At 44.0% G+C, this 15,537-nt stretch overlaps 1 protein-coding gene and 1 long non-coding RNA gene across 8 annotated transcripts in view; one reads left to right on the top strand and one right to left on the bottom strand.

Annotated features, from left to right (window-relative positions):
• The window catches only part of MYH9 (myosin heavy chain 9), an 84,209-nt gene that overhangs the window by 60,580 nt on the left and 8,092 nt on the right, over positions 1 to 15,537 (bottom strand). The window contains exons 1-2 of one of the 7 annotated variants that reach the window (XM_083574006.1): positions 12,548 to 12,775; positions 8,498 to 8,569 (exon numbers count right to left, since the gene is read on the bottom strand). The exons of 1 other annotated variant lie outside the window; for it this stretch is intronic. The gene's annotated coding sequence lies outside the window, so the exon portion shown is untranslated. Of the gene's footprint in view, positions 1 to 8,497; positions 8,570 to 11,316; positions 11,592 to 12,324; positions 12,776 to 15,537 lie in introns of those variants that run through there. 5 more of the 7 variants (XM_083574005.1, XM_083574004.1, XM_083574010.1 and 2 more) reach the window with 5 other exon arrangements.
• Positions 12,863 to 15,423, top strand: LOC310743657. Its single transcript, XR_014539151.1, has 2 exons — positions 12,863 to 13,681; positions 15,161 to 15,423. It is a non-coding gene; the product is annotated as an uncharacterized lncRNA (long non-coding RNA).

The raw sequence follows: 15,537 nt of genomic DNA, 5'->3' as shown, positions 1-15,537 counted from the left end.
AGCAATTCTGCCATTTTATGTACAAATAGAAGATGCAACTCAAGCCATATGGTTCACATGTTAAGATTCTCCCCATATTCTGGTCCTATTGGTTGCAACTGTTAACACAAAATTAACTGACTCTTCTTAAAAGTTCCACATCACTTTAAATTTACAAGTAATCTTTCCCTTCATGATGAATTGTTCAGCTTTTGCTGCTTTCCAATTCTTAGATTAAATAATTGTATTATTTAACCATTTCCTTTTTCCACTCTTCCCGACTCACCTCTACAGGACTTGAGGAATGCCAGCTGCAGACCAACAAGTCATTACTAGCCTCTGTATGGTATCAAAGGGAAACATTTTTATAATAGGAGGCAAGGGAAACCCACGATTGGGCTTTTCTTCTCAGAAGGCTTGCGACTGGTTAACTAGGGAGCCCATGCAAACTTAGATGGGCTTGTGGTTACAACAAAAACAGAAGTACGCCAGCAAACAGATTAGGATATTGGGGGACGGGGTACTACTGCCAAGGCAAAATACTTTGCATTCAAAGCTAGGAAAGCTATTTGCACAATTGTATTTCTTAAGAATCATGTTTTGCCCTCAAGTCTTACCACCCTTTCCCCACACAATCACCATTGATGAAATACAGAAGTGCAATGGCAGGGGTGGAATAGTGGTATGGAAACTCCACAGTAGTGACAGCCCACTCCTGCCATTACAAACCAACTGCAGAGTTAAGTCCTAGGACACGTTGCACTCAAGAGTGAAGCTGATATTAATTAGTTCAGCTTACAGAGTATGGGAACTGGTGCATGGAAATAGCATATTGTGTTATGGGGAGGGGTGTAGAGGTGGTTATTAGTTTCAAACTCCATCTGAAGCACACTTAAGCCCAACTGGCAGCAACCCAAAGCTTAAAAAGTTTGTAATATATCTTATTCCAAGCTAAATGTAGCATAGTATGCTTTCTGAAACTGTTGTTTCCTATTACCATGTGTGCAGTACATGCCTTCTCAGCATAGGAAAGAGACAGCATGCCCACAAGGAAAACATTCCAGAGGGAGAACACATTCTTCGTGACCACTCAGTAGAGTAATCCCACTTTAAGATGACAGCAGTGGCTTCAGAGACTCCAGCCCAGCCCTGCTGCTCAAAGGGTTTGGTTTAGAGTTCACCATGTCTCCCTGGGCAACAGGATCTTAAGAGACAGGCCTGGGACATTGCACAAGATGACAATATTGAAGCAAAAGTTCCTATCCCCGCAGGCTTTGAATGCTCAGCATAGGAGCCCAAAGTACTGCCAACAATACCTCCACAGCAGCAGATCAGAGCCAATAACTAAACGCTTCCCTGCTGTGCCACAGGTACAAACACTATTCCCATTTACTTAGATTTGAAAGCAAGGCTGCCTCTTCTGCTGGTTTTACCATCCCAGTCAAGTTCATGCAAGACGTATGTGTCAGAGTCAACACCCCTCTCATCTATGATCATGCCTTCTCATTCTTTCACGGACTCTGCAATTTGCATCAATGCTAAGCTTCTTTCTTCTAAAGCACTCTCTCTTCATGGACATTGCTTCTGTATCATCTTTCTGGTCCACATTTAAGTGCAAAAGCTTGATACCTGACACAAGCAGCAGTAGCTCCTTGTCTCTGAATGCAGACCACCACTATCCCAGGAGCAGACAGAAAAGTAGGGCAAGTGGTTTCTAACGGATCAAGAGCAGGAAGGAGGAGGCTGTTGGCATTCCCCACAAGTGATTTTCTTCCTGAATTAAATTCATTTCTATCTGAGGGCCAGGATAGGACCAAAGCAGCTAGAAGAAAGGGCTGCAAGGGGTAGGGTTAGACAGAAGGAACCAGCACTGCTCCAACAACATTAGTACTGTCTGGCTCAGATTGGAACAAGGATCTGCCACGCCTTCAACAACCTTTTTTTAAAAAAAAAAAGCCACTGATCCTGAACTTCTCATAACCACAAAGGAAACAAGCTAATAGTTGTCCATGATCAGGAATCTATAGCTACACCATTGCCTTTTCATGTTGTAATAATTATCCCTCATTTCCTGCTCCACTGTGAGTTTTATAAGGTCTGGCAACTTGGCTAAAGCGACAGCTAGTTTCATAGCATAAAGCCAGCCTCAGGCTCTTGGGACTTTAACTATTTTTAATCACTAGTTCTAGATAGCAGCAGCAGTTCTGAACATTCAGTGTCATCAGAGTATCTTAATCAACTAAAGCTCTCCAAAATTTCAATACAGATTTATAATAATATACAACTTTTTTAAAGCCTTTTTTAAACCTACTCAGAAATGTAACCTATCCCTTTGGCACAGCCCTTTGCCATCTGCCAGCACTACTTTCCTGGGATGTTCCCTTATCCAAAAGCAAGTGTTGGTCCAACACAAAGGAGAAATGTTGTGCACAAACGCAGACATTCCAGTGACCATTCCTGGCTCAGCCTCCCTTCTTTACTGCATGCCCCTGGACACAAACAAGTAGGCTAAGCTGCAGTTGCAAGCTTGTTTTTAAGATAACCTAAAGGCCATAAACAGCTTGGGAGCCTCCAATAAAGAAATGCTTATAACTGGGACTGCTGAAGACATAGGTGAAAGGTAAAAAGTTAGCTAGTCGCTTTTCAGCTATGTTTTGTCAAAGGTCTACTTCTAAAGAACAGTTTATGAACATTAGGTAGATTCCCTAGACCTGCCTTCCTTCCCCAGTCTGGTACCCTCCATATGTTTTGGACTACATCTCCTATTGTTCCTGATCATTAGCCATGCTGGTTAGGCCTGTTGGAAATTGTAATCCAATGCATTTGGAAGGCACCAACTGGGAAAGAGTACCCCAACTATTTGCCCCTCATTTTGGAAAAACATTGTTGAAGACTCCTGCAAGATGTACATATGGCAAGCAATAGGATGGAGGGGAACTCAAGGACTAAAGGCTCAGTTACAGCCAGGAGAAACAAAAAAGAGCAGTTCAGGGGATGAGAACAGTTTAAGAATAAGATAGAGTAGCTTGGAGGTCTGGGCAAGACTGTAACTGGAAGCTGGAACAGCAGTGCCTAAAAATACCATTTCTAAGAAAAAGTTCTTAGTGGATCTCTCAGCTGTGCTTCCTCATATCAGACAACAAGAAAAAGGGCATTAGGGGCTGTATCCAGTGCTTGAGTAGACACATAGAAATGAATGCCCTTGACTAACTTAGGTCCATTAATTTCAGTGGGTGTGCTCTGAACAGAACTTGGTTGGATACAACCCATAATACTATTTGTGTTGTATCGCAACTTGCTCTTCAAACACGTGTAGCAGGTTTGTGCAAGCACACTATTAAACAATATGAAATGTGGAAAAACAGCTAGTTAAGAGGAAACAAAAAGAAATTTAATGCAGGCTGGAGCCATGGAAGTACCTAAAGGCTTCACACACACACACACACACACACACACACACACACACACACACTCACACTCTCTCTCTCTCTCTCTCTCTCTCTCTATATATATATATTATTCCCAAGGATTTCATGATGCATGCCCAAGCAGCTTCAGCACTACTGTATAGCACAGAAGTCGTCCCTCTTCATTTCTTCTATAGTAACCTGAGGGATAACTAAGATACCTAGTCTGTGCACATTAACATCAAGTCTAGACTTTAAATACCTTGCATAATACTGCACAAAATGAAAAATAAGCCCCATAGTGTAGTCCAGCAATTGCAGCTTCACTCTACTTGAAAGGAACTTCATAGCCAACAGTGGTAAGGAGCAGGGCTTACCTGCTAAGCTAATTGGGTTGAAGGCATTTTCTAACTGATCTGAATAATTTCAAGTCCCACTGTCAAACTGATTAGTGATTATGTAAATCTACCACTAACAGCATCTTAGGGCAATATTAGACACTGCAGCAGTTGTGTGGATTTAATCTTGGAGTGGCCTCATCACATATATTGGGAGAGGACACACTGATCAAGGGGTTCAACGCTTCCTGAATATCTTGCAGCTCCTCTCCCCAACTGCTTCTCACACAGCAAAGATGGTATTGGAGTGCTTCTATGAGAAGGACTCACCCACATTTTCTACTAGCAGTCACTTTGGTTGAATTAAAAGGCAGGAGAATCATTAAGTGGTCTGCCAAGGCCCTCAGCAATGTTCAAGTGGTCTCAGAGGGGAAAAGTTTGGGAACCACTAAAAAGGTAAAGGTACCCCTGCCCGTACGGGCCAGTCGTGTCTGACTCTAGGGTTGCGTGCTCATCTCGCTTAAGAGGCCGGGAGCCAGCGCTGTCCGAAGACACTTCCAGGTCACGTGGCCAGCGTGACGAAGCTGCAGCTGGCGAGCCAGCACCAGCGCAGCACACGGAAACGCCGTTTACCTTCCTGCTATAAAGCGGTACCTATTTATCTACTTGCACTTAGGGGTGCTATCAAACTGCTAGATGGGCAGGAGCTGGGACCGAACGATGGGAGCTCACCCCGCCGCAGGGATTCGACCCACCAACCTTATGATCGGCAAGTCCTAGGCACTGAGGTTTTACCCACAGCGCCACCCACGTCCCTTAGTGTGGGAACCACTACTATAGACTAATGAAAATTGGTACTGGGATCCATGTTGTTTAAACTAGCCTAGCAGAGTCCAAGGCAGGCAATAATTTTTTTACTGTATGCATAACCATTTGGATCCTCTTGTTTAACCTCTCTCAGAGCCCATGTCTAATTGGTGTATGGATAACCAATTCAAGATAGCCCTATATAGCATACTGTTTTAGGCTTGGGTAAAGGCACGAGTGTGCTGTGACTTTTCCCCTTTCCTCAAAATACACAGGGAAGCAGTGTTTGCAGGATAAAAGGTAAAGGGACCCCTGACCATTAGGTCCAGTTGCAGACGACTCTGGGGTTGCGGCGATCATCTCGCTTTATTGGCCAAGGGAGCCGATGTACAGCTTCCGGGTCATGGGGCCAGCATGACTAAGCCGCTTCTGGCGAACCAGAGTAGTGCACGGAAATGCCGTTTACCTTCCCACCGGAGCGGTACCTATTTATCTACTTGCACTTTGATGTGCTTTCGAACTGCTAGGTTGGCAGAAGCAGGGACCAAGCAACAGGAGCTCACCTCATTGCAGGGATTTGAACTGCCAACCTTCTGATCGACAAGCCCTAGGCTCTGTGGTTTAACCCACAGCGCCACTCGCAAGATACCAGAAACTTAATGGGAGGGTGAGAAAACTTTGCCATGGTCTATATTGTGGAGAAAATATAGCCCCATCCCCATTCCACAACAACAATGGTTTCTTCAATACAAATCAACAGCAAAGGCAAATGTTCAGAAAGCTGAGGACATATCCCAAAGGGCTGGACATGAAAGAAGTAATCTAAAATTAGGTATTGGTACTAATAATGTGTTACTTAATGTTTAGCTTCTAGGGATGAGTCTGTAATTGTATGTAACCACAAGCAGTCTATGTACTCTTGCGACCAAGTCTTTAGCCACTTCTTTCCATGTTCTTTTGTCACATATGTCATACAGGGAGGGGTGCTTCAAGTCAAGGTAAGAACAAAGTCATCTTAGATTCACAGTCAACAAGAACTATGCTACTTCAGGCAATCCAGTACTATTACATTTCAGCCTGCATAGATGGGAGCTATTGACAGTGAACACACATCAGATCAGAGAAGACATTTGCCTAAAAGCTGATAGCTGGCAGTAGTTTGCATATAAACATGGCACAACTAGATCTAAGCTACTGAGTCTGTTCATGCCATGAAAAATCTCCACGTTAAAAAAAATGCCCAAATTATGATTTACATCTATGAAAATAGGCACTCTTGTTAAGGTGGATCTATACTATTTTCCATAGCTTTGTTAGCAAGCTGGACGTGTGGAAATTTGATAGCTCAGAGCAGTCTTGTAGGAATATGGCAACTAAGTATCGGAATTGCTGCTTCATAAGGAAATTGCTTTGTGGGATCTGGCCCAAGTACTAAGCAGCATCCTCCAAAAAGAAGGACTACTCTTATGGCACTGGAAAAATCTTACAAGTACCCATTGTTGGAGTGCCTGTACCTCCCAGGACTTCTCTGGGAGATTTCGCCCTATTATGGCATCCTAGACAAGAAATACTGTATTTTTTGCTCTATAAGACTCACTTTTTCCCTCCTAAAAAGTAAGTATGTGTGCGCGTCTTATGGAGCGAATGCAGGCTGCGCAGCTATCACAGAAGCCAGAACAGCAAGAGGGATCGCTGCTTTCGCTGCGCAGCGATCCCTCTTGCTGTTCTGGCTTCTGAGATGCAGAATATTTTTTTTCTTGTTTTCCTCCTCCAAAAACTAGGTGCGTCTTGTGGTCTGGTGCGTCTTATAGAGCGAAAAATACGGTAAATGTAATCCTGTGTATGATATGTAGGAGTAGAAAGTTAAAACCTGCCCCCCCCCCATGTAGATCATCATTTGTCCAAGTCATCTTTTAGAAAGTAAATAATTATAAGTCAGATTTTTATGCGAGTGACATTTTGGGTGCATGCATTGACTAACCATTTTTGCACAGACCGGTTAGAATAAAGATACTCTGAAATATGGTCCCTTTTATTATTAGTGCACATTTGCCCCAGGCTCAAGAGAGAAACTTGCATTATCTTCCATGCCTGCCTGTTTCTGGCCTACCTGAACACCTGCCATGTCCAAATACATGAAAAAAATTAGATACAGCTCAAGGTGAATAGTGCAAACACTCACCAAGTACAAACTGGAGGCTGAGCTATGCCCATTCAGCAGCAGTTTCTAGTTATAGATTTTCTGAAAAGCAGATATAAAATGACCAGGATCCAAACTAATACAAGTGTAATTTTAAAAGTGAAAAAAATAAAATCTAGCAAATGTGGAAGTTATTTTAGGGTACTCATGCACCCTTCTAGGTCATGGGCTCCATTGTGTGGTACTTCATAAGGTACAAAGGACTGCTGCCAGACCTGAAGTTTTACCCTCCCTCATGCATGTTCAGAAGCACTTTTCACTCATGCACTCAAAGTGGGTGGGAAGTTGAATCTTGGCCAAAGATTTCTGCCAGAATTCAACAGTTTAAGGTAAAATTTGTGTAATACCACATAACAAAGCAAGCTCTCTCTCTCTCTCTCTCAATGTATGTATGTATGTATGTATGTATATGTATATGTATTCCTACCAGCAGCATCTTAACATGGTACAATAGTAGCACAAAACATTTAAGATTTGGTCACATGACAGTAAAAAAAACCCCACTAAAAACTGGCAATCAACTAGTACATGAGATGTGAAGAGAAGAAATCCAGCATATTTTCTAAGACTCTCCCTCTTTTTAAATTTACACTTCAATATTGTAGATTTAAAAATACATAGGCCAGCATAAAACAAAAAATTAAATGTTACCACGTTAATTGCAAGCTTCCAGGTTAGATGGTTTACATGCTAACTAAATCCATCTTAGTACATTATCAAAATGCCCAGTGTTAGAAACTGGAACAGGAATGCTAGAAGCCATGTGGCTCCTGGGACCTAGGCTCTGGGCGCCAAAACATAATGTCTAGGTGCATTGCTTGTTTGTTTTTTCCTGCCCTGCTACCAGACCAGGTAGCCACACGGGGGGGGGGGGGCTGGCTGGCTAGGGAATCAGGAGGTCTGCAGGGTAGTGCAGCAGCAAAAGACGCATCTTTTGCTTCCACTCTACTTGCCAAACACCTGATTCACCCCAGCGTGGCAGCATAGAAGCAAAAAAAGTGTGTTTTTTCCTGCTGCACCGCTGGGCAAATCAGGTGTTTGGTGGGCGTGCCCAGCAGACCAGATGACTACAGCCAGGCAGGTGGACATACTAGGCGCAAAGCATGCCTCCTTGATATCTCAATCCAGTTGCAGGAGGCCAGTTGCCAGTCGCAAAATGCGACTGGTGCCCAGCTAATTTTGAACTCTGAATGCCCGTTATGGCAAATATTCCATTATTTAATAAATGGCATCCAATTCTTCTCAAAAGTCTACTGTATTACTTCTTCCTTCCCCCAAGTATTTGTAACTCCTAGTAACTCTAAGACTTCCTCTTAAGAGAGCACTTATGGCAGTATTTTGCAATACGAGATTAAAGGCTCCAAGTGTAGCTCTTAACAGAGGAATTTTGGAACCCTTAAGGGAGACATATCCAAAATCAAGATGAGCTCCTTTACAAGGAGGAAGAACAGAATTCAGGTTCTGCATGAAGGGAAATAATCTGAAGCTATCCATGACAAGACTAGCATGTACCAAAGTTAACTCTCAAAACTGCAGCGAGAATGTAATGTGCTACTCTCCCTTCACATCCAGCCCTAAATTCAAGTCAAACTCTCTGGATTAACAGGAGTTCATGGAATACAGGACTTTTAGGTCACATGCTGCCCAAGCACACCACAGCAGTAAGCATAACAAATTAAATAAGAAGACTGTACTGTGCAAAAAGCCTATCTCAATTTAGGCTAGAAAAATAAATAGCAGTTAAGTGGGCATGCTTATTCACTCACTGGTCACTTCTGGCTCTCAAATTACAGTAACTCTTAAGGAGATCTCCAGTGTTAGTCATACATGGATTAGACCTGTGAAATCAATGGACAAATTACTCGTCTCTCAATTTCAACATGTATATTCTAAGCACGACTAACACTGGATATTACCCTTAGTTACTAGTTGTCCCCATCCTTGGAAGAAGAAGAAGAAGAAGAAGAAGAAGAAGAAGAAGAAGAAGAAGAAGAAGGAGGAGGAGGAGGAGTTTGGATTTGATATCCCGCTTTATCACTACCCGAAGGAGTCTCAAAGCGGCTAACATTCTCCTTTCCCTTCCTCCCCCACAACAAACACTCTGTGAGGTGAGTGGGGCTGAGAGACTTCAGAGAAGTGTGACTAGCCCAAGGTCACCCAGCAGCTGCATGTGGAGGAGCAGGGAATCAAACCCGGTTCACCAGATTACGAGTCTACCACTCTTAACCACTGCACCACACTGGCTCTCAAACCTCAAAAGGAAACCTCAAACACACAGATAGGGCTTGCATGGATGACAGCTTATTTTGCTGTCACATTTCAGACAATTTTACCTTTTATTCCAAGTACTTTCAGACCAAGTTATATCTGACTTGGTATGCTGCCCCTTTAGTCTGAATCCAAAGCTTTCAAAAGTTAATTTGGGCATGTTTAACTGATCCTGTGTAAATTCTTCTACAAGTCACCCTATCTGCTCTGGACTCCTTGGAGAAGATGGATGGGGAATAAATAACCAGAGTTTCAAAAAGTAATTGGATTGATCCAAGGTGCAACAGGTAGCAAATCTGGGGCTGCAGTAAAGGATGAACACTCCCATGGTCACCTGTGGTGGTTAATCATTACCTACATTTACTGAGGGACCTCCCCACTGTTGAAGGTCATCATAGCTGAGGGGTGAGGAATCTCTAGCCCTCCAGACGTTGTTGAACTACAATTCCCATCATCCACAACCACTGGCCATGCTTGCTGGGGCTGCTGGGAGTTGGGAATCCAGCAACGTCTAGAGGGCCACAGGTTCCACACACCCATCATAGCACTGGCCTGCAGAGGACTACAAACATATTTCTCATTGCCCAGTATCAATTGAAAGAAATATCGTGGGGGATATAATAACTGGGTGTGTCTATAACACTGTTTTGCATTAGACAAGGCAGTAGGAAGGAGGTTACACTTGTAACTATTACTGCAACCAGTCAAGAACCACAAGGAGGGCTCAGGGTAACATGGGAACATAGACAACTACCTTATACAAAGTCAAGAACATTGGTCCATCTAGCTCAGTACTGCCCACACGGACTGGCAGAGACTCTTTCAGATCGGGAACATTTCCAGCCCTGAATCAGAACCTTTTTCTGCAGGCAAGGCAGATGCTCTACCGCTTGAGCCACACACCCTCCTAGTTCTACATCAACACAAGCTTTCTCCTGAGCAATTATTTCCAAAAGCTACATTAATATGCCTAATTTGCCCTCAAAGACTGACAGAAACAAGCCAGCTCACATCAACCGCTAACATGATACTTTTTGGCTCAAAATGGCAGGCTAATTGTATTGGCCCTCCAAGACATTCACATAGATAAGTGACTAGAATTTATCTCAATTATTTCATTTCAGTTGAATACACAAGTATAACGTCATAACTCGAGACAGCAAGTCCATGAGTCAGAGAGTATTAGCCAGTGCAAAGGTTTGCAGCTTTCACTGGAGTGGCAAAGATAAGAAACTATAGCATTTTTTCACCTGGTGACTAATAATGTATCTTTATACAAGCAGTAACTGATTACGCAGTCATTACTTTGGATTCTGTTGTGTCACACCTATGCTTAAGGGAAGAAACTACATTTTTAAGAAGTTGTAGAAGTGTGTTAATCCGAGGACCAGGGTTCATACATTCTCTTTAGCCACAGCATTCTTTTTTTTACCTATGCAGTTCAAACTAGTGTTTCATCATGGGTAGAATCATTAGTCACAGATGCACATGTTAGCATTAACAGCCAAGTTTTGTTGCGGCTATTTGCAGGGTAATTATACCGCGAAACAAACAAAACTTTTGTATACGAGTCATTTGTTGCCAGTTCAGATGCTACTTTTTGAAAATGCAAGTCACATCTTGCTTGCCAGCAGCACACAAGTCTGACAGATTGGTAAAATCCTGAATGCTTTGGGGAGTCCTTATTTCTCAGGCACGCCTGCAAGTCAGACCTGCATGTTACTTTCTGCACTTATCTCTAGTCTAGAGGGACGCTGCTGCTGTCTACAAACAGGCCCTGGAGGGGCTTCTTTTTAAAGCAGACTCCACTCTCCAGGTGTACATTGGTTGGAAGTAACTTAGAGTCACAGATTATACACAGAAAGGAAGTAAAGGCAAGACGAAGAGCAAAATGAAAAAGTAGACACAGCCAGTAAAAAAAAGGGGGGTCTCTATGGGCTTTGGCACTTTCCTTATATCAATTAAGTATTGAAACTAGCAAGTAGTTCTGCTCCACAGAAAAGGGATAGCCAAAACAGGCAGGCAATACAGATCCCCTAGACTCTCTACCACAAATAGAAGTTTGAAAGATAGCAACAATCAAGGGACAAGAGCAAGAGAAAACCCACTTTCTAAAATCCTTGCTTCACAGTTATTGCAATGCTTAGAGTCAACTGGAGTATTTCCCCAAGAGCAACAATTGTCACAGGAGAATATTCTAGAAGTAGCATGCCTCAGAGCATTTCCCCACTTTCCACATTCAACTAATAAACACATGAGCTGGAATCCTGTCCCATTTCTTTTTCCTTTTCACAAGTTGCTCCTTCCAGATACAGACCCTGGGACTGCTGGACTCTTGTTTGAACCACCCTGCCAAAGGGAAATAAACGCCCGTTGTTGCTTAATCAGGGCATTTCACCGCCTTTTATTCAAAGGAAGTTGGCTGAACAGAGAGGAGAAGTTGGTCCCATTTGAGAACGGGGGCAGCTGCAAAATCTACCAGAGAGACTCTCCTCCTGCAAGCTTCGTCTTGCCCCGTCGCTCCCTCCTCCCCCTTTCCTGGCTTGACTCAAGCAGCGCCAACTGAATGAGGAAGTCAAGCTCGGCGGGCGGAAGCCAAGCCCATTGCAATGTCTGCAACAAGGTTGTCAGCCCGTGACTCAGGCGGGAGCCCTGACAGCTGCCAAGCGGTATACTGCCCGTTACTTCCCAGCTTTGTTTTTTTTTAAAAAAGGGGGGAGAGAGAGGGGGGCAGGAAATCCTTAGATGATTAGAGGGTGCAACCCCAGCTACAAACCGAGGAGAGAGAACGAGCAGGTTTAATCTCTTGCAACAAGAGCAAGATATAGTAACAGGCAGCAGAGGAAGAGAGAAGCACGCGATCAGCTGCTTTCTCAGAGAGGCAAGAGGCGGTAGTCTTAAAGCCATTTCCCCTGCAGGGTTGTTGGGGTTAGGGGCGGTGGGGGGGAGGGGAAAGAGGTATTTTGGGGGAGGGGAAGCACAGGTAGCCGGTGCGGCAAGGGAAGGATCCTGTGCGTGGCAATTGCACAGCGTTCCCCCACCTCAGGCGGAAAGGAAGCCAAGAGATGATGGCTGCACCTTCCCCCACCCCACCCCGCTTCCACCCCCCCTCCAAAGCCGATGCCCCCACAGTGGGTGGCACTTCCTGGGCTTGCAGCCCGCTTGGCAGAAGCAAGGCATTCTAGAAGTTAAGCCACACCCGCCCGCCCGCCCGCCCGCCCGCCTCGCGATGAACCTCAACCCGCCGGCGCCAAACTGAAAGCCAAGCGCCATCTCTCGCGTGTTTCCCGTCCCGTCCCGCGCCGTCCCTGAAGCAGGATTTCACCTGAGTCTGGCCAAAGCCCGGGAGGTTGGGGGGTGGGGTGGGCGAACCGCCGCGGCTCCTGCTCCTCGCTGTGGGAAGACTAGACTCGGTACCCGGCACCTTTGGAGAGAGTCGCAGCGCCCCACCCGCCGCGCTGTTCCAGCTTCAACGCCTCACACTCACCGGCAACAGCGAGGTTTCAAGCCGGGAGGGAGCGGCCGCGGCTAAGGACAGTAACACCCACCTGCTGTACTGCTGGCCAATAAAAAGGGCAGCTTGCTCTGACTGAGCTCCAGCTCCCGCCAATGGCGACGCAAGAGGAGGGCGGTGCTGCTAAAGAAGGCGGAGGGCGTTTTTTTTTTTTTTAATCTCCTCAACTGACGCCTCAACCCCCGCTTCTCATATTAGCCCGCCTCTCATCCTCCTCGCAGAAATGGGCTCAGCCAATGCGCCCTCATTCAGAGAGGAGCGTAGACTGACACGTCGGGCGGCCAATAGGTGCACGGAGAAAGGGTAGGGCCCTTTGTGGGCCTATCTTGAACGTTTCCCTGGCTGTTCTGAGGCGTGGCAGCAAGGAGTGGAGTGGCGGCGGGGGAGAAATCCCTACCATCCATTTTCAGCCCCATTAACCTACCCTGAGTAGGAACAAAACAGTGGGCACTCGCCTTTTCTCCTGTGCATGCTCAAGCAGAAGTAAACCTACTGTATTTAATAGGGCTCTCTCCAAGACTGGCCCTTAAACATCTAAAAGCAAATACTCAAGTCTTCTACTTCCATTTAGCAATAGCGATATTTTTCAAAATTAATATTGTTCGACGCTTATTAATTGAAATTTAACACGTCACATATAACAAAGACTCTTGCAGTACTGATAAAAGACTGGGAAAGTGCCCTTAAATAAGCAAGCTGGCTTTCTCTTCACCACTGGATCCTGCACAAACTTACTCCCTTCAGAGCTCTTCTGCAGCCTTGCCCTCCCACTTCTCTCTCCACTTCTATTTTCCAAGGCATCCCTTCCTGTGACCTCCTCTTGTCCACCGCTTAGCTGTCCAAAGGTCTCCTGCATCCTGAAACAACTCTGCTCTTCCTGTCTTCCTGCCCATTATGCCTGGAACTGCGTCCAGAAGGCCTTCGCAACCTCCTCCCTTAACGTCCCTCCTCAAAATTCATTTATTTTATAGAAGAATTTTGGAACAACCAAAGTGCATGGAGTTGAAATAATTTCACATTCCCCCGTTTACCCCTACCTCCATTTCCCGTTCCCTCTTCTATGTTTTAGACTGCAAGCTTTTTGGAGTAGGGACTTGTGAAACCTGTTCTTTGTGAAGCTCTGTATACATGCATGCCACTGTCACCATCATCAAGCTTACAAAAAAAGGTAAGAATCACTTTGTTATATTAGATCAAGATCTATTTAAGCTGCAGCAGTTCTATGCACACCTAAGTATAAGCCTCATTGAACATAGTGGGACTTTCTTCTGAGTAAACATGCACAGGCTTGCCTTGTTAGTCCAACATTGTGTTTTCAGTGACGGCCAAGCAGATTCCCCTGGAACGTTCACAACAGGACATGATGAAGATAGCCAACCCATTATTGTTATCAGTATGTGGAAACCAGAGGTATTCTACCTCTAAACACAAAAGTCTCATTTATATCTGTCATTCCTAACATTAATGCACTTGTCTTTCCTCCACTAGTCTTTTTACAAATCTTTTATATATATTTTTAATAAAATATTTATACTTTTTTAATGTTCAGAGATAGCATACTCCCACTTACCAAGTACTAAGGATAATCAATAAGGTTTGGCTAGCTTCATTGACTTTTAAATTCTAGAAATCAGGTGAACCAAATACATCAAGATGAGGAACCTCATCCCTGACATTTTGACGATTTCTGCTCTGACACTGCTTCCAGATGCAATATTCCATGCATGTCCGGGAAATTCCAGACGTATGGCAATCCTAGCTTCACTGCATGAATTACCCAACCTTTTACCAGACTACACCAGTGTTGGACTTGCCAAATTTAATTGTGAAAAACCAGGGTTTGTTTGCTGTTTTAAAGGCAGCAATATTACACCCACTGATCTTCAAGGAAGTCCCACTGAGCGCAATGGGATTCCACTGTTATATGTAGTGCTTTAAGGAGTTCTGATGTACAATATCTCATTAACATATATGGCAGCTGAGAAACCACTTTCATTATCTAGCCACTCTACTCAGGAGTCTGATTCTCAAGTTGGATGGTCAGATGCAAAAGAGGGCAGGGCTCCTGTACCTTTAAAAGTTATGTAGAAAGCAGGGAATATCAGTAGGTGTAGGCGTGGTCATCCAAGCTACAGCTGCAGAATATTGCCACCTCCACACAACTGTGGCAAATGTGCAGGAATCCTGTCCTCTTTAACCTCTGTTTGATCTCCTGCTAAATAAAAGTTGGACCTACTGTATCATGGTATGAAGCTAACATACACACCAAGAACCATTATTTTGAAGCTGGTCAAGCAAATTGATGGGAAGTTTGCATCACCAATGTTAATCACAATAGTCAACGTCAAATCTTTAGTGAAAGAAAATTAGCAGTGAAATTCTTTGGATATTTATTCAGAAGTAAGTTCTAGTTTTCTATGTTTGTAATGCTTAAAAAAAAAAAAGCAGCATCAGATTATAACTGAAGTTTATAAAGCACTGGAGGGGCTCTAATAAAATAAAAGATGTTCATTCCAAAATTCAGACACTCTTGTAACTAAACACTTTCCTGGTACCATGTATGATAAGGTGTTCTGTAGTGGGATTCATGGGCTGGCAGAGAATAAATTATTATACAGGTAACTTCTTTTCTTTGTGCTCAACACAGAAGGCATGGGATACGATACAGAGGAGGGAAGCCGCCTTCTTGCCTAGCATTGAAATTCATGAGGCTGCTGGAAGAGGGACAGAGTCTGTTATCCATTCTGTCAGCCCATAGCAAGCCAGAGCAAGATGCTATGAACACATAAATACCAATCCTGGTGTGACTGCACTAGCTACCAATTTATTTATTGCTGTAAGCTGCTTTGAGTTACTTTTGTTAAGAAAAACACCTAAGTATGATAAATAATAACAATTTCAAGCAAACAAGCCACCTGTCTGTCAATCATAGGCTAGTAACTTTTGAGGGCTCGTTTACAAGGCTGACTTAAACATTTTCAGGTATTATTGATTTCAGTGGAGAAGATATAAGTATGGGCTTCT

This window comes from Podarcis filfolensis (genome assembly GCF_964270895.1).
Source record: "Podarcis filfolensis genome assembly, chromosome: 10".
In the NCBI taxonomy this organism is placed as follows: domain Eukaryota; kingdom Metazoa; phylum Chordata; class Lepidosauria; order Squamata; family Lacertidae; genus Podarcis; species Podarcis filfolensis.
This window is presented reverse-complemented; position numbering and strand designations above follow the sequence as displayed.